This window comes from Gobius niger (genome assembly GCF_951799975.1).
Source record: "Gobius niger genome assembly, chromosome: 8".
Taxonomy (NCBI): Eukaryota; Metazoa; Chordata; class Actinopteri; order Gobiiformes; family Gobiidae; genus Gobius; species Gobius niger.
In genome coordinates this window covers 22,349,648-22,372,694 of record NC_136859.1, presented here as the reverse complement: position 1 = coordinate 22,372,694, position 23,047 = coordinate 22,349,648, and the positions used below count along the sequence as shown (strand labels likewise).

Genomic DNA, 23,047 nt, shown 5'->3' with positions numbered 1-23,047 from the left:
CGCAGCTGTCAGTAGAGAAATAATACTACAGGTCGAGTCTTCTCATTTACTGCAGTGTTTATCCTGTTTCATTTCACAGCCCTCTGAATATTTAGCTGTTGCTGACCAGCTCACAACATACCCCCGGCTCGCTTTCACCGGGTACAAAGGCAGACAGAGATGGGTGAGCCTGATCAACCCCACCAGTGTCAACCCAATTACTCATTCTCTTAAAGGCCTATTAAAACATAATTGCTCGCCGATTTACATTCAAGTTAACGTGGCCCTGAGATAATTTATTATTTTCCATAAGCCCTTTCTTTTGTGCCTGGACTGAAAGAGCGCACGCCAGAGAGAGAGAGAGGGAGAGACAGTAATTTCCTGAGTCATGCAGAAAGGCGCGTTGGCAGTGCGGTGTAATTGTTTAAACCCCAGACTCAGACACCTTCCAGTCACCCCCTTTTTAATGCTCGTTATCGCTCTCATTAGCCAGGGGTCAGAGTGCAGCCGGCTCCCCCCTAGAAACACAAACACAGGCCGGGGAGAGGAAGGCTGCGGGCCGGGCAGGACAGTGGGCTCATAGGGACAACAGACATTTATCGAGCTATAATTTACAGGTTTTTTTGAAAAGAGATGTTGGGAATTGGACAGAGAAAAGGGGAGAGACTGAAGCCTACCACTAAGCAACATATGCTCCATTTAAAGAAATCAACAATATCTTTAATAAGGCATTGCTTTCCTTGTGACTTTTCGTTTCAGTTGCCTTCAGTGACACACTTCCCTCCGTGGGACTGGCAGAAAGAATACACTGACTCATGACCCTGTACGCACGTTGCACAGTGCGCTGAAGGGCAAGAGAGTCGCTTCCACAATCAACACAACCCACTCAAAACCTCCAGTCGCTTGACAGACCACCTAACGAATTGAACTGAAAGAGTGGACTAATTTAGATAACCTTTGTGCCGAGGATCACGACGTGCCACACTAAACTGACTGCTGCAAGAGAGAAGCCCTAAATGTTCGGCATTTCCTCTGCGCCAAATACTACGGCCATGTCATCATAAACCAATCAGCTTACACTTACACTTATTCCTAATACTTCAGTGAACATTGTCGCCCTAACCAGTTTAACAATTACACTTATTTATTATATTAAATGGTAAATGGTCTCAACGTATGTAGCGCTCATCATAATCATAATCATCACTTTGATATTACTAAAATCACCAAGGTATGCGTAGAATATAAGTATACACAATATACACACAATATTGTGCTTTGTGCTTTACATGTTTTTCTTTATAAGCACAACCTGTAAAGTTATTGATATTTTGGATTTTTGCCCCCTTAAAGTTTTTGGTCGTCTTTGTATACACAATGCCTCTATTTACTATTTAATTGTTTGCACATTTCCTGTCTATTCTGCACAGCCTGAGTGTTTCTTAGAGCTGAATGTAACAAGTGTATTTCTCCATTGTGAGATCAATAAGGCTTTTTCTTTAGTATTAACAATTGAGGACTAGCGTGTTCAGACTTAAATGAAAAAAAAACAACTCAAAACCCGCATGATTTACTGTCATAGTGATGCGTAATCAAGTGGTTTGTTTTGAAAGAGTCATCTTTGTGCCACTTGACATTTTGGCACAACGTAATTTGCAGTTTGCTCTTTTAACATCAGCATTTATTATTTTACAGCAAAGCTAACTGGGAAAGCTCCAATACTGTATCAGCTAATAGTGTGCTGGTTTTGGGGCTATGTTTAGAGAAAGCAGGCATTTGATTACTATCTTGACAAAACAACATTTCTGGTCACATTTATAGATCGATCGTTATGAGCACGTGGGCACTTTACTGTAGTGTCCTCATAACAATTCAATCTTCTCAGTTTTTATTTCTCAAAAGTACCTGATGCAAGATATCAAGGTTGGAGTCCCTGCCTTACACAGTGCAGCATGTGGTTATCTTGCTAATTCTCCTCCTCTACCTTTCGGTTGTTATCCTGCCCACCTCTGACCTGTCTTTAGGAATCACAACCCTTTTCCCTCCCCATTGTACCCCTCTAATTGAAGCTAATATAGATCAATATGCAGTCATTAGAGGCTTTCTTATCCAATGTAAAGCCTATAGGTGTCCTAATTCTCCATGCATGAGGGCTCTGTAACGGACAAAGTGTGGGTCAAATCGATGCACGTTGCTGACTGAAATGTAACCAAATAAATCAAACCACTACATGTGACCCTCCCTAAGCATATCCAATGTTAAGCATGAAATTCTGTATTGGTTTTGCCTTCTTCTTCTTATCTTCGCAGTGAAGTTTCTAAACGATGCTACTACTGATTTAGCACATGTGTAGTGCTCACATTAAGCGAGTCGGATGAAGCCGAAAACAGGCGACGTGAGAGTGTGATGAGGGAAAAGATGAAGGAGAAGTGACCCATTCACAGGACAGCGGGGAGCCCCATGGTGTCACTGTGAGATGACAAGAATACAGACTGCCAATGGCTGTGGACAGATACATGTGGTTCAGCAGTCGGAGTCTAAGGCGAAGTTGCACAGTGGGTGCTGCTCATAGAAAGGATGCACTGAATGGGAGCTGCTATTTAGGTAGTCAGTCGGCACATAACATTTCGGCCAATTACATTTGCGAGTTCCTATTAGGACAGATCGCTGTTTTTATAGTTTGACGTTTTCCTTTTTTTGTCTTTTATAATTTACTTTTTGGCTGTAAGGTTGTGTGCTGCCCCTAACTGCACAAATGTGTGCGGTAAACTGAACTGGTGTACCTGTATTTCTAGCGTGTTTAGCGTGAAGTGTGTTATTTGTTAAGTACAGTACAGCAGCCAATCTGTTGCAGGGGCGAGGCAGTAAACTTCCCAATCATTCAGACTCGTTCGGGCCTCCCCGTCCATATGGCGAACAGAAAGCCTCTCCTGCCTCTCTGGGCCCGTGTCATGGCAAAAAGCAATTGTGTGGAATATGTTGAAATTAAGTATCCCATCCTTTAGCGCAGACATGCAATTAAAAGATTCGCCGCCGTCACCAGAAGTAGGCATCCGATGTGTCATGTCAACTGTCACTTTCTGTGCTCTCAATCCCTGCTTCTCCTTCGTAAAGCCTCCCTGCTTTTTTTTTTACAAGTCCATCGAAGTGTAGCATTCGCATATGTACATTATAAGAGTTAGTGGTTGCTATAATCATTCCACCTGCTGAGTCTAGCCATCAAGAGATTTCTCTGTAGCATGTATTCAGGCAAATGGCTTCTAGGGAAAATCATGTAAACAAAACAAAGGTTGCGTGATGTTGCCTGGTGGTTAGAAAATCTTTCAGTGGAAGAGATGGTGGATTATTGATGAGGAGTTTTAAGATTATAGCAAACAAGTGTGTCAGAACAGAGATGCTGAAGGCAGGCTAACAAATAAACATGTTCCTCTTAATACTTTACTCACTGTGGAGTCGCTCTAAAACAGTGAAATGTTACAACGACCAGTGTTAACTCTGCGTAAGCTGTAAACATGCATCACATAGTCACTGGATATTGACAACAGGAGTTTGCACGGTAAAAGAGCCTTAATGGTCAGAGCTGGCTTTTTTGAACAAATCGTGTCACACAGAGGTCACAGATGTAAAGAATAAGGTGAATAATACATGCAGTTTCTGAAATATTAAGAACCAGTGCAACGCAATTAATGCTTTCTAGTGTAATGTGTTTATATAGTGGTAATTTGGATGATGTCACATCACAGCAACAAAAGCGTATGAGTGTCAGCGCTAAATTCACATCTAAAAGGAGATAAGTTACGTTTAAATGGTCACAGTCTAACTCTTTTTTACTTTAAGTGCTTGTTTTGGAGTCCATGTGATTAAAAAATGAGTTGTTTGGAGCCGAAGCGTTCGCCATCAAGTTAGCTCTTCATGTCAACAAAGCAACATTCATTGTTGGATGAAAATGGTACTTTTGTTTAACCCTCTGTGCAAATTTATTTAAAATGCTTTACATAAGATGGATGTTTGAAGTATTACACTTAATAGAGAGAGCAAATCAATAAAATATATGCAATTTTCATTATACAATTCAGTTAAAAGTGAAAACTACAGATTTAAATGCGTTCAGTTGTCTTTGTGTTGAGGTCAAGGTGCAATTTATTGTCCTCTGCATTTGACCCATTCTTCGATGCCGCTGAGACCCATTTCCAGATGTGGAGCCAGGCTGACGGTCATAATGACCCGGCTGGAGGATTAACCTATTGTGCATGTTTGGGGTTGATGGGGAAACCGGTGGAAACCCATCCAGACACGGAGAGAGAAACCTGCAAACTCCATACAGAAAGGCCCACGCGGCCCCGGAATCTAACCCGGGACCTTCTTGCTGTGAGACAAGGGCACTAACCGCTCAGCCCAACTGACACAACTATATAGAACTCAGAGTTCATAGTGTAATTATTTTGAGTGGTGGTCACACTTATAAATGTTGTCATTTTGGATTATTGTCATGCGCTTGTTGGTGCCGAAGGTACATTTTCGAATCACATAATCTTTGTTTTGTGATTGTGTGATAAGCCATCGTTGTGAATTGTTTTGTTGAGAGCTACTGTGAGACTCTCAGCCCTACTCCGAATCAGTTTCACAGCTTTAGCAAAGGCATATTGTAAAGCCTCTTGTGGCGCAGTATGAACACAGAGTTTGTTTCTTTCTCCTCTGATGCTCGTATCAGTCGGCTCGCACAGCTAAGCTTGAGTGGGCTACAGTGTAAATATCCCAGACCTATTATTACTCCAGCAAAATGTTCCTCGCTGTTGTCATGCCACTAAGTACAAAATGGTGAATTGCAGACAGGAAGAGAGATAATTGCCACTCACACTGGAAATTTGGCAAGCGTCTTCCCCACGAGACCCGGATGAAATGGTGCTTCAACCCCCGAAACTGTCATTCTTAATGAAATGGTAATTACAAACCCAGCGGAACAGCTGAGGGGCCTGCCGGGGCCCACGGAGCCGACTACCAGAATAAACCTGCTACAACAACCTGCAGAGAGGAGAAGAGGTGCCTTATAGAGCAGGGAGAAGTACAGGTACAGCACAAGGAAACTGAGATTTATTTCATTTGTGAAATGTAATGCACACTCCATGTTGAGCGTGTTGCAGACTGGGACCCTCATCAATAACACCGCTGTGTGCTGGCAGTAGGGGAGGTTGGTTAAAAGCGCCCACACAGTCTGGGTAATTGATTGCTTTGTAAGTGAACGTGTCTTTAACCTTTGGGAGGTCAGGCCCAGTCGGACACCATCAGTCCTGCCTGGGGTTGATCCGCTTCCAGCCGTTTGTCTTCCGCTGCTCCCTCGTCTCAGGGCCGATTTGTCAAGCATGAGATGTTTGGGGTGTTTAGATTACAGGCGAGATGGGAAAACAAAGGCAAAATGCCACCCCAAACAAAAGGCCTGAGCCTGGATCTCCCACTGATCTCTGGGCCGGGCAGGAGGCCAGCTACCTGGGGTGCTCCAACTGAAAGAGGGGAGAAGAGGAGGGGGGCATCGCTGCTGCAGTGCCACAATGGAGCCCACAAAACAACGCCACTGTGGAGTTTGAACCAGCGCCAGAGCTGAGCTGAACAGGAGCCAGTGTAAGAATTGAACAACAGCCAGGACGATGACATGAGATAGGACCCAATAGTGCCTTGAGACGGAGCCAAAATGGCAGCCAGAGACTCGTGGGGGACAGCGGGGATCTCAGGGCACTACTACGTTCTTCAGAGCTATACACTCCTCTTCAGTGGAGGTTTTAAAGTGTGCCTTTGCTTCCCTCCCAGGTACTTAGGCCTGTCTGTCTGTCAGGCTGCTGGAGTCAGACTAAAGATGATTTATCTCAGAGATTACCAGGGCCACTAGCCACGCCGTCGCTCATGCAGGGCCTGGAGAGACAGGTCAAAAACACGCTCCAACTCTCTGAGGGAGTTTAGCTCTCAGCACTTACCTGACCCGCACTTTTCAACACATCGACAGAAAGTCAAAGTTGCGTTTGTTTTACGTGCATGTTTATTTTCAGATGTGATATCTCTGCACCCTGAGGTAAAGGCAGCTTGTTCCTGGGTGTTTGTGGGAGTCTATTTGTAATGCATGAAAATCTGTGTGTGCACATACAAAACTATGTGAGTGTCAAAGCTGAAGGTGCGGCGTGTGCCTGCCAGTCCCATCTGCTGTTCCATTACCATAGACTTGATGTACCTGCCACTTCTCTCCTCCTCAGGTGTGTGCGCTCTCTCCACACTGTTGTTAGATCTGACAACAACTAACACCGGCTTATGGCAAAAAAGACAAGGCTGTTCCTTCGCCACCTCACAGACCGGCAGACACACTCCAACTCAGGAAACTCTACTTCTCTCTGCCAGGGGTTCACAGCCAATGCCAGTAAAGTCCGTGCTACAGTATTTCTCACGGATGATGTTTGCAACCTTTTCTGCCCTTATGTGTAAAACTCTGTGAATGGGGTTATTTTAACATTGCTTTCAAGACTTAATGCGACGATTCAAAAATACTTTTCACTAAACACTAAAGCCAAGGGCAATTTTTCAAGTATCTTGAATAGATTATTGGAATATTTTACGCAACCATTTCAACACAGAAGGATCTATTAAATGTAAACACAAATCTTAATATAAATTTCATTTTTATTTCATTTGGTTAAAAGGAAGAAAAGGGAAAACAGTATAAATATAATACATAAAATAAATGTCATGAATGAAAAGGAGTTTACTATATCAGTAAAGTAGAACAGATACATGTAGTTCATTTCCTACATTTATCTGCTGTTCTGCCTGTATTTCCTGTGAAGCACCTGGTACTTTTTACGCCGAAAATCCAGTGAGCACCTCTGGTTAATCCTCTCTTTCAAAAATATAAAACTCTTTTGGACTAAAGTGAGACTAAAATGTAACTTAATTTGAAAACTCCTTACTGAAGCTGAACTTTTGACATTTTTTTTAAAAGTTACTATGCTGTTGTTGTTTCAGGCAGCATTTACAAAAAAAAACTGCAAAGCTCAGTCAGATGGAAGATTCTCAGTGATTGTGCGATAAGTTTTGATGTTCACTACAATACAGATATGACGTCACCTGTTTTTGCAGCCCAACTTCAAACCTGCTCGTAGTGTTTGTGTTAGTTCTCAGTTCTAGTCACTTCAGTTCAATCAACCTCTTTCCCCCGCGCCTGAACCCAGCCTATTTATTCCAGTTCGGTATTACCCAAATCTAATGCCTCATTTGAAAGCTAAGGCCTACAAAAGTGATCATAACTTTGTTATCACATTGTCATGCGTTTTAGTCGCATTTTTGTTGTATTTCTGGCACGTTTTGGTGTCACTTATTCATTGCTTTATTTCACTGCTTTTTTGTGCTGTTTTTTCTCGTTTTTGTCACTGTTTGTCGCTTTTTTTTGTTGCTTTTTCATCTTTTTTTGTTGTGTTTTTGCTTCATTTTTTGTAACTTTTTTGTTGCTTTTCCAGCACGTTTTTTGTCGCTTTTTTGTCGTTTTAGATTTGGGTAAAGCCGAACTGGGAAAAATGTGCTGGGTGCAGGTAGGGGTTAAGAGGTTAAAACTAGACGATAGTCGTAGTTGGGATCGCAGTAGTAGTGAGAATGCTGTTACCATTACTTTAAGGTCAGTTGGTTACTGCTTATGTTTAATAGTTTGGATTTTCATACCTCAGTAAAATTACACAGAAGTTCTCGCGATGAGAGTCTTCTTCCTCTAATAATGATCTCACATGATGTATTAAAGCTTTTGCGCACATACTTTTTTTTAATTAATGCTAAAGATGCCTATTTTTCACAACCATAGCTCTCACAGTGTATTTCTCTCCCCCTCTCCGCTCCCTGGTGCGCCTGTAAAACTGGCCTTATGTCTCGGCCCCAGCCACATAGATTAATTAATTATCCGGACTTCCCTCTTTTCTTTTTTTTCACCGCTGAGCCAATTACTCTGACTCTACATCCATGTGTTTAAGGCCACAGGATTGGTGTTTGTGCGTGTGCGTGGTGGTAATTAAAGATATAGCTCATCCCGCTATCACTTAATATTAGATGAACCGGCCAATGATTTATGATTCCTGTTGATTTGAGTAAAAGGCGGTGTGGATCTTGTGTGGAGTAATCGCTGGATAATTGAGAAGAAGTAGGAAATGCTTGTGTTTGTGTCCCGGCCCGGGCATGATCAGGATTCTTAATGAGAGGAAAGATGGAGATATTAAGTGCATGTATGGGCTTCATTCGGCTGATCTTTGACCCAAAGCCATTATTGGTTATTTAACGGGATAGATAGGTAATGCCACTAATTATCACACACTCATTTACTCTGGTAAACTGATCGGTTCCACCTGGTTACACGCACGCACCAACATTAGATCCTTGGTATCTAACTTCCTGAGCTTATAACTCTGATTATGTGGCTTATAAATGAAAGCTGTATTTGTAAAAGTAGCTTATCAATATCAATATGAAAGAAACATGTTCTTTCATTGTTGCCTTAACTTTTCCTTTTACCCAGTTTGAAAATGTGTCTCAATAATTGTACTAAATGGGGATGACATTACATTTTCTAACAAAAATAATAATCTAAATAATGCTGATTCTTTCCTGCTTTTAGAAATAACTAAACCTAAGTTGTAATAGACAGGGGCGGCCCTGGGCATAGGCAACCCAGGCAGCCACCTAGGGCGCCATCTGCTAGAGGGAGCGCCGAAATGCGCTTTCATTTTTGAAACCCAAGCTCCCATCTACAACACGACAATTTTAAAACTTTGGAACAGAAAGTGAAAGAGGCGTGTGGTCTTTTGTGTTGGAAACTAGAAATGTCAAGCTTTCAAACACCCCCTCCGTGTAACATCGCGGTGAAACTTCGTAATTGTACTTCAGAAGTAGAGGCCCCTCCTCTTATATAACTGTTGTGCACGTTTTCAGATCGCACATGTGCTGATTTTTATTTATTTTATGAATATAATCAAAATATAATACAACAACGATAATCATAATAAAATAAAACCTGCCTTTTCCATATCCAAAGTGCACATGTGTCTAAAAAGATTTGGAAGTTCAATCTTGCCTAGGGTGCCAAATTGGCTAGGCCCGGCCCTGGTAATAGATTCTAGTCCTAGTCCTTTAACGTGAGATTTTTTTGAAGAATAGCATTGCCATGGCTTCTCTTTTTTCATGGCAATTTGAACTCTCCTGGTATCCATTCTCAGACACAGACATACTTAGCATTTGTGTGCAGACAATTGTCTTAAGCCAGTTTTGTGTTTTCTGTTCTGTTCCTGATTTAGAAAGCTGTCTGTTAAAACTTTGCTGTATTGCTGAAATCAATTTGATTGACGAACGCGTTCTTGGAAATATCACACACAACTCCTTTCACTTCTTGCCTCTTCTTTCACTAAACTTAAATATCTGTGATCATAAGTTTAGACATGCTGTAAGCAGATTGTTGCATTTTCTGTGACTTCCAAACCAGAAGAAGAAACTACATTTGTTTGGATGTTTTCCAGCTCGAAGTTTCATCTCAGATCAGTGTGTGCGTTTGATTGATGGGTCAGCAGATGAACTGGGCTCGATGTGCCAGGAGTGTGTTTGTGTTTGTGAGCGTGACATACAGAGACTGCCCTGAGGGACCGGGGGAAGCAGAGCGCTGCACCTCCTGCAGGGGGTGCCGTGTCTCCCGGCAGGGGGGTGCAGCAGGCGAACAGAGGGGCGCCTGTTCACCCCGGTCCCAAGCGCATAAACACGCGCGCACACTGCTTTATTCCTCCCTACTGCGCTACAAGAAGGCTGGGTGGGGGGACGCTCCTCTAAACCTCTACTCATGCATAATTCATGTACAAGTAGCAATTTTGATATTTTGCTTGGGGGGATAGTGAAATTGGAGGGTGAAAAAATTAAAATGAAAATAAAGTTTTGCATGCTCATCCTCTTCAACTTGGCTTTTCTTCCAGAGATTATTTAGATGCCAAAATTAGCTGACAGAGAGTTGCTGGCGTCATGAGCCGGAGTGAAAACATCCCAAATGCCAGGGTAAATGTGGATAAGTCAAAACAATGGCAATGGCAACAAGAATACCTACATGTGTTCCATCTGAAACCCGGCTCACTATTCACTCCGTCACTCAGGAGAATCTTAGAAAACAGGCGTTTGAGTTTGTACTTTCATCGCTTTTTTGTAGAATATTCAACAGATTTTATTATGTGCTTATGTCATTCATAGAAGAAATAAAATTTATTTTGAATATTACAGTTATAACTCACATTCAGTTATAAAAAGTGTTTTTTTTTTGTACTTGAAGGATCTGGCCAGAACTCACCCAAAAAAGAAATTCCAACTCTCATATGATTCAGTTTTTTTAAATGCATACTAACGAAACTCTCTAAAAGATTGCATCTTGCAACAACAAAGACTCAGGTCTCCAAGTGTATAAAATGTCATGTCCTCAGAAAATGCTATTTCTCTAGAGAAGAAATTATATAATTGTACTTTCAGAAAGAAATACCTCTGAAAAGGCAAATACAGGCTGCTTGTTTACCTTGTCCAGAGAGAGACAGAGAGAGAGAGAGAGAGAGAAAGAGAGAGAAACACAGCATTCCCAAATAATTAAATTATCAAAATTGACCAGAGTTATAGAGATAAGTTTGAAGTAGCATTATAGAGCAATCACATTTAGCCTTTATGTATGTCTTTCATTTTAGGTCAATCGCATATTCAAACTTATATAATAATTATGTAGAGAATGCCTATGGTGGTGGTATTAATGTTGATCAAAATCCTTATATCACAGCTACAATCAGGACACAACATCCAGTCAGACTCTTACCTCAACATGAGTAATATTTTTAAGTAATTACGCTCCACCCTGCGCCTGTAACACTGCTCCCTCCCTCTCTCTCTGCCGCTCATATCCCACAAGGACAGAGCAATCTAAAAAGGACTGTACCTTGGTGTGCGTCCAACAAAAGCTCTCTGCCGAATTTTATACCTCTTTTGAATCGGGGCTTGAATAACACTCGGGCTACAAATCAAAATAAGCCGGAGTGAGGTCGCGGGGTATAGATCGTTGCTTTCTCCTTGTATTGCGATGGGGCAGGTGGCTGCTGTTTTGACTGATGGCTGTGGCGACTGCGCTGCCCGCTCTCGTGAGACCAAACACCCATGCGCTCCGTGCCAAAACCTCTCATTTCCCTCCCCTGCAATAAATTTCATTAAACTTTTAACTCGCCGCATGTTAATTCATCTGACATTTGGATGAGGGCCTTTAAGTGTCCCTCTCTGCAATTTTAAGTCGGGGCTGATATTTGCCTCATTTGAAAACACACTCGTCTCGTGATTTTCTTGTTTCCTTCACATCCGTGGCTTAAAGTGTGCAACATTCACAGCAACAAAGCCGAGTAGTGCGGCACATTTCATGGTTACCGCCGCCTTAGTCCCAGTGGCACAGATATAATTAAGACCTCTTCTTAATTACTTAATAAGCCTAATTAGTAGCATTTCTGAACAGCAGATTTGGCTGTGAGAGCGATGAAAATCAGAAGAATGGTTAAAGTCTCTTATTTCATTTATATCCTAATGTTAATGAAATTAGCGCATTACGATATAACACAAGCCGAGCACTCTGGGATTGACCATAGGGCTAATGCGGTGTTTAACGCCAGTGATAAACATTTAATTAAGCGCGACAAAGGGACGCAAAAATATTCCATCTTTGTTGTCGTTCATTAGTGCATTGCCAGATGTGTTGGAGCGGCGATCCCGGGTCTGCCGTGTTGTCACTGGGAAGAAGAGGACGCGAACGCACACCGATCATGCGAGTGGACTGCATTCCTGGCTGCTTAATTAGAAGTTGTTGGTACCACAGAAGGTGTCACCAACCTTTTGAGGCGGCGAACAGATGGTGTCCCTTCTTTTTGAGGTCCTGCCAATGCCCACTCCGAGGCTCCTGGGAAAATGACCTAACTCACAGGCAGCTGCTTAGTGCGGCTTGAGTGATTCTTTATAGCCACTTCTCATGGGGGCGACTTAGCGGGACGGACCACTGCAAACAAGGGACACAACTATAGCGTGGCCTCTGTTTAGCAGGTGATTACTTTAAAAGAAAAAATCTGTTTTGGTGAAGGCATATGGATGGTAAATATGGTTTTGAGTGGCGTGCACAGGGACAAAACAGCACGTTGACCCTGGAGATATTTTCATGCAAACATGGGGCAGCTTAGGGGTTGGATAGCTTCCTGGGATGGACCTTGTTCATAAAGTTTTTTTTTTCTTACCAGATTTACAGATCACAAAGTTCCAGTTACACAAAGCATAAACAGTTTTAAACCATATGTATATTATCCCAAAAGTGCATTAGAAATGTGTGCACGCATGTTCGAAATGTGCTTGAAGGACAAAACAACATGTCGACCCCATGGATGTTGATGGAGTTCGCTCGCACCTTCCTCCTCCGCGGTCCGCTGCCAGATGGTGTGAATATCAACAGAGAAAGGACCCGGGACAGCCCGCGGAACAAAAAGTGAAAAGGCTTCCTCCACTGTTACAAAGAGGGCCCCATGGAGAGGTGGGGAGGAGTGGCCTGGCCCTAATAGATAAAAAGGAGAGAGCAGGGAGAGCGAGTTAGCGAGGGCATTCGGCGTGGAGCGGTGATGGAGAAAACGCGCGGTCCGTGTAAGGGTGGATATGTGTGGAGGCGGGGGGTCGGGGCTTAACATGCTTCGTGCTGCGTGGACAGAAGATCGGCTGTCACTCAGTCGTCGACTTGGCTCAGCCTCCTCTCCGACCACGCAGGAGGTGGAGAGAGAACAAGTCTGAAATTGGATGACTGATTCCTGACTAATTGCTCGATATGCACCACATTTAGGCCGGTTTCATGCTGACAATACTTAATTGTAAACATGGATTCACAGATTAGGATCGATTAATGACTTCCATGTGAATTTTACATCTGATATGAATCCCCTTCTGCACTTCTTTACTGGCATTAAAACGTTATATTGTCCATTGCGCAGGACTGGCTTGGGAATGAGCTTCGTTTTGTTTCTGGCACAATCCCAATCGTAGTGATACTAATGGCAATACATTTTGTCCCATTGTCAGACTCATTATGGCAGTGTAGTAGTAGAGGTACTTATGTCCGTTTTTGCATAATTTGATCATTGAACTGCTTGATTTGGAGTATTGTTCCTCACACCTTGCATGGTAGTTCTTTGCTTTACCGTAATAAGTTGGAAATAGCCCAATAGCTAAAAGTGGAGTAAGACAATGAAATTAAAACAGGGCACACACCTTATTTTATCTATTTGATCGTTTTTAACTCTTATTCTAAACCTAACCAGTGATGACTTTGATTTATGAGGAAACACGGCTCAAATTTTCTTAGTAATGGTATGGGCTTAAAAATGCATTATCCCCATTATCCCTTGTCATGGTATTGCCACGATTATAATGTTATCACTGTGCTGTAAACAAAAGTGTGTGCTCATCACTTGAAACATACTTGTGTCTCTATCCACATTTATTATGTTTGTGTGCCCCCACACACACAGAATAAGCTCGGGTCTTCTTGAAAAGCAGCTCAGCCGGGGCTCTAGTTGCTTCATTGACATAGCAGGGAACATAAAATCTGTCGTTTCCATCATGTACTATCGTAGGTAAGCCCGTTTCCCGCGGCTTTCTCTATCAGATATATGTCGGCGTGAGTTTATGGCCACAGAGCTTGGCTGACCCAATCGATCTGTGGAGGCTATAGGATTTAATGGGTGCACTGGTCTCTCTGAGGGGGTACGAGGCGGAGGTGGGGCGGGGGCATTTAATCACTTAAAGGGAGCACCGTGCCATGGCCTGGTCACCAACAGTTTGAGTTTTATGAGAAGTCAGTGTATCCGTTTTCCCATAATATAAAAAAAACATCCCTGTGATCTATTGTTACTGCTCCCGCTTTTATGGGCCTTGTATTTCACATGTAGGCAAATCAGAAAATTGAATCTACATGTATTGTTAGTGACAGTGCAGTGGAAAAGACTATGCGAAGGAATATCTGAACAGTCATCTCATGCGGTGACAAATACAGGCAGAGACAAGGAAGATGGCGAACACATTCACAGCTGACTGTTATTGCCTTTAGTTTGTTTGTTTACGAACATATTGCTGTGCGATTTATGGCATTGTGATCCTGTCCTGTCTTTCCTTGTGGTGTAAGTCTGCTACTGATGTTATTGAGAAGATCCTGATTGATTGAAGAATTCATATCAGGCAGGGGACAGTTGAAATGGAAAATCACATCTATCTAAATGTACTTGTACTTAAAAATATAGAACTCATGGCATTTATGAGTAATTTATCTCTATCTATTTTTGCTTTGTATATAATTGACACATACCATACCATATGAGGTACATGTGTCACTGAAGTTGCTTTTCCAATCAACTTTCCCCTGTCCTCAAAATAAAGATGCCTTGGATATTAGGGGTGGGAACCTCTGGGTACCTCACGATCCGATACGATATGCGATACATGGCTCAAGATAGCGATTATCTCACAATATGCCGATACTGCAATAATCTATCATTAAAAGTAATGTGTGAGTGCTTGGTCCAAGTGCTTAAAACTGTAGTGCTGCCCTCTATTGACAGCGCTACTGAATTCCTGATCATTATTGGCCTCTTCATCGCATCACATCACTCAATAATATGCATGATGTCATCAAAAGTATCAAGATCGGAATGAACAGTATCGTATTGTCCCGCAAAGTATCGCAATATATATCGGGAAATCGATATTTTGTCACATTCACTTATTATTAATTGTCAAAAATGGAGTCGTACCTAATCCAAACCTTTACTGTATTATGTAATGCATGCACACAGTTGCCATTGATAAATTGAACACACGTCTCCTTATTTTTCGTGCGACACATCATAGTTCCGCCGAGTGACCTTGAACTTGCACGGCCCGTCTCGACCCCCCTCGCAGCCGCCTGCCTAATGCCATTACGCCGAGCCCTACATGCTAAAAGTCATTGGTGGTGATAGCGGCTGATTAGATTGTGTCCATTGATCGCAGGGCGTGCTGCTGCTGGGATGAGGACGGTGTGCTCCTCTCACTGACAGACTGGGACAGAGGAGACGGGGCCCCTTGCCGCGCTGCAGATTGAGTTATTGATCAGCTTCTCCTCTCCCCTGCCTCTCTCTCTCTCTCCCTGCGCTGCTCCGAGAGAGACCCCGTCATCAGGATAATGAATTTCACTTATTGCAGATTAACGGCATAAGGTCTGTATGGTAATAACGGCAGAAATTAGCTCTCTGTCACCCCCTCTGGGCTTTGACAAAGAGGAGGGGGCCACATAGGATGAAGGTTGTCACCGCTGTTTGTCTGATCTTGACTTTGGAAATGAGAACTACTTCATTATGTTTTTTTTTCCCCCTTGAATTGGAGATCCCTGTTATCATCCAGCATTACTGTAACAGGAATCATCCCTGAAATCAAAACAGGCTGTAGTATTTTAATCTGCTGGCACACTCCCTTAAGGAAACTCCACTTGAAGAATCATAGCTGTCTGGAGGAATAACTGTTAAACCAAGTCCAAATTAGACAAAGCCAAAAATGTAAGGGCAACAGACATTTTAGTTGGGCTGGGACAAAATATTGTTCGCAGTAAATCTCTGCTGTGGTACATGTTCTGTTCGTAGACATTTATACCAAACAATTGCATGCAAAATCTGTGTTGAATCAGATTAACATTTAACTGAATGCTAAAAGCTTTTTGCTGTTTGTATGCCTTTTGGTTTAGTTTTTTAGTTTAAATAAAACAAAGAAACAGGAAAATAACCTTTTGGATATGGGACGGCTTGTTGTAGTCTCACAGGACGGCAAGAGTAAAATGTTGTGGTTAATCCTTATCTACAGGAAAGTGAAAAGGGCCAGAAAATTAAAGCTTTGAGACAAAATCAAAGCCACTCGTGAGGACCGTGATTTCGACATCAAGAGATTCTGATGCAAGAAATTCAGGTTTGATGGCGGCGGCGCGTGGAGGACAAGTTAAGGAGGGAACGAACGCTGAATAGCAGGAAGAGCCGGCGAAGAGGACGAGACGAGAGATTCAAAAGGAGTTGTTAAGAGCCGCTGAAGCCGGGGGAAGATGGGCTGAGGAGGACACTGAGTACTATAGTGGTCATACAGTCACCAGGCAGCACCGCCGCTCAAGGGCCGGCCATTGTGTCTCCAGCACCCTGCACCAGTGCGGCTAAAGAATGAATAATGAAGCTTGATTACAGCCTGTGAGATGGCACATTGTCCAGAATCAATCCTCCCAGCAATTACAGGCAGCACAAACAGCAGCCCTCCACTGCGGCCAGGACAGAGCGGGAAGTGATTGTGTCAGAGGACAACATCATCTTCCTCAATGACTTGTTGCCTCCTCACGCCGGAGCTATTAGCACTTACTACTGCAGCTTCTGCCTCCCACATAAGAACCATGTTTAGACCACTATTACTGCGAGGCTGTGAATGTCATGCTCTGAGTTGTACACTTTGATTGTCGGCTGTTGTCCTGTTTTGGACACTGCCAGTCAATACAGAAAGTGCGTACTAAAATAGTTCACTTAAAAGGAGTGGTAGCTTAGCCACTTCATGTATGGGTGTCAGGACTGAGGTGGCTGCAGAGTTGCTAAAATTGTGTTTTTAGTTGTAGTATTGTGGTATTTGGTGAAGGAAAACGGTAGCTATATTCTGAGTGACTATGCAGATGTCCTAATGTCAATGAGATACATACAGTTTAAGTTATTGTATACTTTATTGATTCTCATAGGGAAATTCATTCTCTGCATTTGGCCTGTCCTCAATGCTGCTGGGGCAACCTGTAGGAGCAATGGGCAGCCATCCGGGGATTGAACCCAGGACCTTCTAGGTTTGCCTTGCTATTTCTAACTCTTTTCATTTGTCAAAACTACATCAACATCCTTTCCAAACGGGCTAGTTCGACTATTTCATGAGAATTGTTTCCAGGTTTGGTGTCACCTTGACAAAGCGGCAGATTAAAATGCATCATACTGTGTGATGTGTAACATGTAGCTTTTGCCATTTGAAGAAAACATTAAAACATGGATCCTTGAAGGGAGACCCCCCTGCTCTTGATGCAAATGTTGCATTCACGTGTCTTGGATGAGTCTCAGCTGTGTGTTTGTGTGCGCACTTTTGAAATGGCACAGCAGGAGCAGAGTATGTTAACATGTAAGGTAAATTCAGAGGGTTTTTGTATAAACTGCTATAATGGTATATTGAGTACTTGGAATTGGGTATTTTGTCTCTTGCTTTAGACAATACCACTCTAAAGCTTGAGCGTTCACTAAATGTCTTTAAACATGTGATCAGAGACATGTTTGGTGATTTTTCAAAGATGCTGTGATTGTTTATATTTAGGTGTGCTGTGCACTAGATTAAACGGTTAAGCAAAACTTCTAGAGATTGTATGAACTGTATTGTGCGGATTCAAAGAAACCGTTTTAAATGTTTGTTCTCATCTTTTAGTTTACATAACAGTGTATGGCCACAAGTGCGCCTCATATGTTGTGTGTAGCTTCTTCTTTTTTTTACTGAAAATGGTAAAACGGTGGTTCCTTAAGTAGAGCCCCCCCTTCCCCTTGATGCAAATGTGTTTACGTTCATGTGTCTGTGGACGCGCCTCTCAGGTTTATGCGCCGCGAGTGTGTTTGTGTGCGTACTTGTGAAATAGCAGCGCAGGAGCGGAGTGTGTCAGCATGTAAATTGAAAAGGCTTCATCTTCGCGGCTGTGGCAGAAAGCGTGGGTCAGGCCATCGCGGCGAGGTGTGATTGATGGACGTGTTGCCGTGGTAACGCGCCGTAAACAGCGCCGGGCTGTCAGTCTTTTTGCAGCTCGCCGCTCTCCCCGCGATGTGCCATTGTCACACCAGATGTGCTGCTTGTGATGAACAGGGACAGCGAGAGTGTTTACTGAGTGGGAATGAGGCGGTGGAGGCTACATGTGCTTATTTAAATCATTTAGCTAATACTCCTCACCAGCGCCACTGTCACTGTGGCTCTTCTCTCGGCTCTGTTTTCTTTGTCTTTGTCTTTTGGAGGTTGTGCACTGATCAGCCGCTTGTCCATCTGTTTGGCACATACAGCCCTCAGATGTCACTGATTGGTTTTGAAACCTGGGGAACAATGCAGCGCGGTACTGATCCAAATCGCTGTACCAGCCCCGCTTCTCTATAGGTCTTTTAATCTATATTGTCACTTGATGTTAACCATATGTTTGTTTAATATGTGGCGGCTAATTATAACGGCACACCAGTACGAATGCAAAGTGGCTGCTCATCTTCCTGTCTGTGTGACTTCTGCCAGACTTTGTTCATTTGGTTTGTTTTGTAACTGTTTGGCAGTTGGCGTGCAACTCTCACTGTTACGAGTGTTGTATGGCTCACAATAACTGGCAAAAAAATGTATGACACTTGGTCAGAAGTTTTTGAAGTCGTTATTACTGGGGGGAGTTTTAACCACAAGGGCCACAACTAGGGCTGCCACGATAATTACTATATCGACCTAACGTTCAATAAATAACAGATAAACAATATATTCTTGGGCTCGATTTTTATCATGGATACATTTATTAGCATTTCCCCCCTATTTTTCTTTGCAAAACTTTCATTTCTAACTGAAGCAAATAGAGTTACATTATATTTCATGTTTATTGCAGCATGTGTGGTATTTTAGGTTTACCGTCATTTTTATGCCGGAGAGTTGACAGTGTCTAGTATCGTTAGAGTCAACGTTATCGCGATACTTTCTTGCCTCAATATATCGAACCTCAAATTTGTTATCGTGACAGGCCTAACCACAACTCAACCACCAACTACCTACCCCAGTTGAAAGTGTTACATTTGCAGAGGGAGATTGTTTATGTGTATGACTTTTTTGCATTTTCACGGGTAAAATATTTGAATGAGTTTAGTTTTTATTGTTCATTGTCCAAAGGTATTGGGTACACTCCCAAAATTGTTAAAAATGTTCCCCTCTGTGTCCTTTTTTTTCCCCACAGGGAGCTGAAAGAGAATGGGGAAGAAAAATCATTTGAACCAAAATTGACCAAGTTTGAGATCAAAAACACAACATTCCAGCATCGGGTAAGACAACCAGATGATTATATAGTAAAGTAGGGATTTTGATGTAGTTGCCTGACATTTCAGCGACATGAAAAAGCGCTCAAAGAATTTCAAACTCTAATGAGAAAGTCCCAAACTTCCAGATAATGTAGCTTCCACACTTGCTTGAATCCGCTTTTCTGGAAAACCTTATTTCCCAATGCCTTCATGATATAGAAATGATTTGCTCTGGTTCACATTGTCCTCCTCCTGTAGTCCACCGTGGTAGACGTATAAAAATAGCCAGGCACAGTTCAGCCTGGTTCGGTTCATTTTGCCACCGTGTGAATCATCTCTGTGCTCTCATCTCTGAGCTTCACCCAACCATAGCAATCTTCATTTTCCTCCCTGCTCCACTCTCTTTTTTCCTCCCTTTGCCTTCATAGATGTGCTGATGTTTGATATGGAGGAAGGAGCTAAAATGGAAAGGAAATTAAGACTGGGAGGTTAAGTAACCTTGGCCGGGCTTGACAGACACAATACTGCTGGCGTCTGATTAGGATCCGTACTTGGTAGACTGTAGAGCGCTGAGGTCATTTACTGTATATGCGTGTGGGTGGGGAGCGGTGCAGCCGAGTGGCGGAGGCTGTCTCTCTGTGCGTGTATGTGTGCAAATATAAGCGTCAGTACTTGTAAACAGTCAGAGACTCTTCACACTGGAAAACTCAAGGAATTCATTTGGGCGAAAATAACAGGGACTTAATACATTTATTTTCATGGGACTTTGAAGTCATTTCTGCTGGAGCTTTCTAACCTGAGCGAGCCAAAACATAAATGTATTGTCCGGCCAAGAGCAGAATGTAATTATTCTGAATTCCGCTGGGTTTCCTCTGGGTGCTCTGGTTTCCCCCTTCACCTCAAAACATTCACAACAGGTTCATCCATCTTTCAGCGAGGTGATTCTGGCTCAACATCCAGGCACTGCCAACTGCTTTGAGTGAAATGCACAGGACAAGTATCGCACAGTGTATTGAAGAGCCAGTTTTTTGTCCTTTTGACCCCACTTTGGTTATTCTTAGTCTTGTTAGTCTTGTGCTGTTTGGCGCTCCGTCTTCAGCATATCGTAATCGTGGTCATGACCTAGTTTAGTCCTGATTTAGTGACATTCGCCCACTTGGACGTTGCATACGGTTTTGGTGCATTTGGCAGGCCAGTTTGTGTAGTGTACAGGTTGCAAAAAGAAGAACATACTGCATAACATAACACCTGCCATGAGAATAAATATTTAAGACCGTCTAAAGTATTAGGGCCAGTGCCTGCAAGTTACAAACATTGAATTAAAGGACATTTTGGAGGTCAATATTTTCAAACCTGTCAAGTGTACTAGGTTTTACCACAATGTGAGGGTAGCCAGTCCATTCAGATTTTACAGTGTTCGGTGAAATTCTGTGAAGATGAAAGACACCCACCCCTCTTTCACCTATCCCCGCCACAGACACACTCCTCTCTCCCGGCTCCGCATCTCCATACAGCCTCTCCCACGTCCTCATTCGGATTTACTGTCCCCTCTGTGACCAATTACCAAGGCCCAGTGTGTCGCGGCGACGTAGAGGTAACGCGGTGAAGCCGAAGCAGCTACATAACAACGTCGTTGCTCATTACCGGGAGACCGCGACGAGTAACCGTGATGCTCGCAACACGAATTAGCGCTCGCTTCTGACGTGCAGCATGCCATCACACGCCACTAATCAGAGCACGCACACACACACACACACACACACTGATTGGTTTTTACGGCGGGATTTCAGGTCTCACCCCAGACTGAAGGCACAGGCTGTTTTTGCAAGGTGTTAAAAGGTGCTGAGCATTTTCATAAAAGAGGGAGACCATATTAGCGGCGGATTATGTAGCTAATTGTTGACTTGGTGGTATAGGTTCACTTATACAACTGTAAGAGCTCTTCTTGTGCTAGACTGTCTGTTATATAAAGTAGCCCCAGTTCTGTAATCACAACGAGACCAGTGACAAGGACAAGTCAGTGATGCTGTAAGTGGGAACATGCTGTGGTTCAGGGAGAGACGGGACAACTCAGATTAAATTGAAATATGATAAAGCTTTCAAATTAGGATGCATGAATTTGTGGCGTTTTTATTCTGAGTGACAAAGCGAGCATCATTCCCACCTTGCATCTTAAATGTTAACGGTTTGTGAGGAGTGGAGTATTAGCGTTTGTGCTCTGAGAAGTTTTGAGTGCTCTACCTCTGTTCATCTTTTTTAGCAACATACAGTATGTGGAAACTACTTAAAAATCGAATTCAAGCTTTTAGACTCTTTCATCAAACTGTTAAACATACGTAACGCCATATTACAGAGCCTATGTTTTTTTGATTACATACCAACAGTGTGAATGATATGTTACAATCTGAGGACAATGAAAAAGCAAAGGCATAACAAAACAGTAGCGAGAGTGAAGACTTCCTTCAGCCAATTTGTTTCATCTGTGTTTTAAAAAGTCAAGGGCGTCTGTGGGCGGAGAGGCATGGTCCGGGGAGGGTCCGTATTGATTCGTCATGATGACAATTGTCTGAGAGCACGGGAATAAAAGCGTCACCGTTACAGCAGTGGAGCGCGTGTCACTGTAGGAGGCGCGGCTGACCTTCGGCTGATGTGAAGGAGAACGAACCGGTGGCTTGTCTCCAGCGCTTACCCCATCTGCGGAGGCCTCGCCCAGATCACTGCTCCTGTAATGTTTGTTACCGACGCTGACGCTGCCAGTGCCTCACACAGCAATATGCTTCTTCCACCCCTTTACAGACAGGCTACACTTATTATATTAGAGCTGTGGAATGTGAGTCTTCCATAGGACAAACTGGTCAAGTATGTACGTACCCCCCACCTCTCTCACCATTCAACAAAAGACAATTCCTAGTTTGTGACACCTTTCTTTGACACGGGCAATTACAATTATTGTGTTTTTGAGATGTGCTCTAGCTTTGAGACAGTTGTTCTCAAAACACAAACATGTTGAAGTGGAGAGTCGTTTGCAAAATACCAGCATCTTCTACTGTATTTACTTTTACAAAGCCGTAAGTTATGAACAGACTACAATGCGGTTTAGTAGTAGCTTTGACTGACAGCTTTCTTCCTGCTTTCAAGTGTACACCATAAAGAGTTTCAAAGAGCGCTCTGGTGTCGGAGAAGCCCAGTGCCACAATAACATAGTGCCTCTCCATCCACATACACACAGCGCTGTCAGAGAAAACCCACTGAAATACAGAAAACACACACTCGATCTGCTCCCTGTGGCCCACCTGACTCCACGGCTGCACCCACGGGCCTTTTTATGTGTGTGTGTGTTTGTTTGTGTGCCTTGGCTTTGAGCAGAGACATCTCGGATTCCCAGCGGACTAGGAGACTCCAGCTGACTGTGACTAGCACTGCTGTAGAAATATAATGGCACTATTTAGCCTGCAGCACTGTGGCTACACACACTCAGAAACACACACACAAACAGAGAGAGTGAGAGAGTGAGAGAGAGAGAGAGAGAGAGAGAGAGAGAGGGGTGGCCATGACTGACACATTGTATATTTACCGCCGTCAGACCCACTGTGTCGTCTGGAGTCTCCCTCGATCCTCCTCCCTGTGTTTGATGTTGGAAGTTGCCACTTAGTGCAGATGTTGATGGACATGTGACAGACTGAGAAGTTTATCTATAAAAGTCTATTTTTTACAACATTTTAGCCATATATGACAAATTTTACACAATAATTGCAAATGTGTATTGCATTGAATATTTTTTATACAGTGTAGTGTATTTTTAGTTAATAAAACTTTTGTCTGAATAAATCTGCTTTATGTTTTTCTTGTTTAGATGCGGTCTTTAATGGCTCTATACCTGATTTTTTGTTTTTTGTTTGATCAATTTAACAATTTTTAAAACATGAAGTCTA

At 42.9% G+C, this 23,047-nt stretch overlaps 1 protein-coding gene across 3 annotated transcripts in view; it reads left to right on the top strand.

Annotated features, from left to right (window-relative positions):
- LOC306966923 (uncharacterized protein) overlaps nucleotides 1-23,047 on the top strand; it is a 153,329-nt gene that overhangs the window by 104,984 nt on the left and 25,298 nt on the right. Inside the window, exon 7 of one of the 3 annotated variants that reach the window (XR_013793136.1) lies at nucleotides 19,055-19,136. The exons of the other annotated variants lie outside the window; for them this stretch is intronic. The gene's annotated coding sequence lies outside the window, so the exon portion shown is untranslated. Of the gene's footprint in view, nucleotides 1-19,054; nucleotides 19,137-23,047 lie in introns of those variants that run through there. 3 annotated transcript variants of the gene reach the window in all.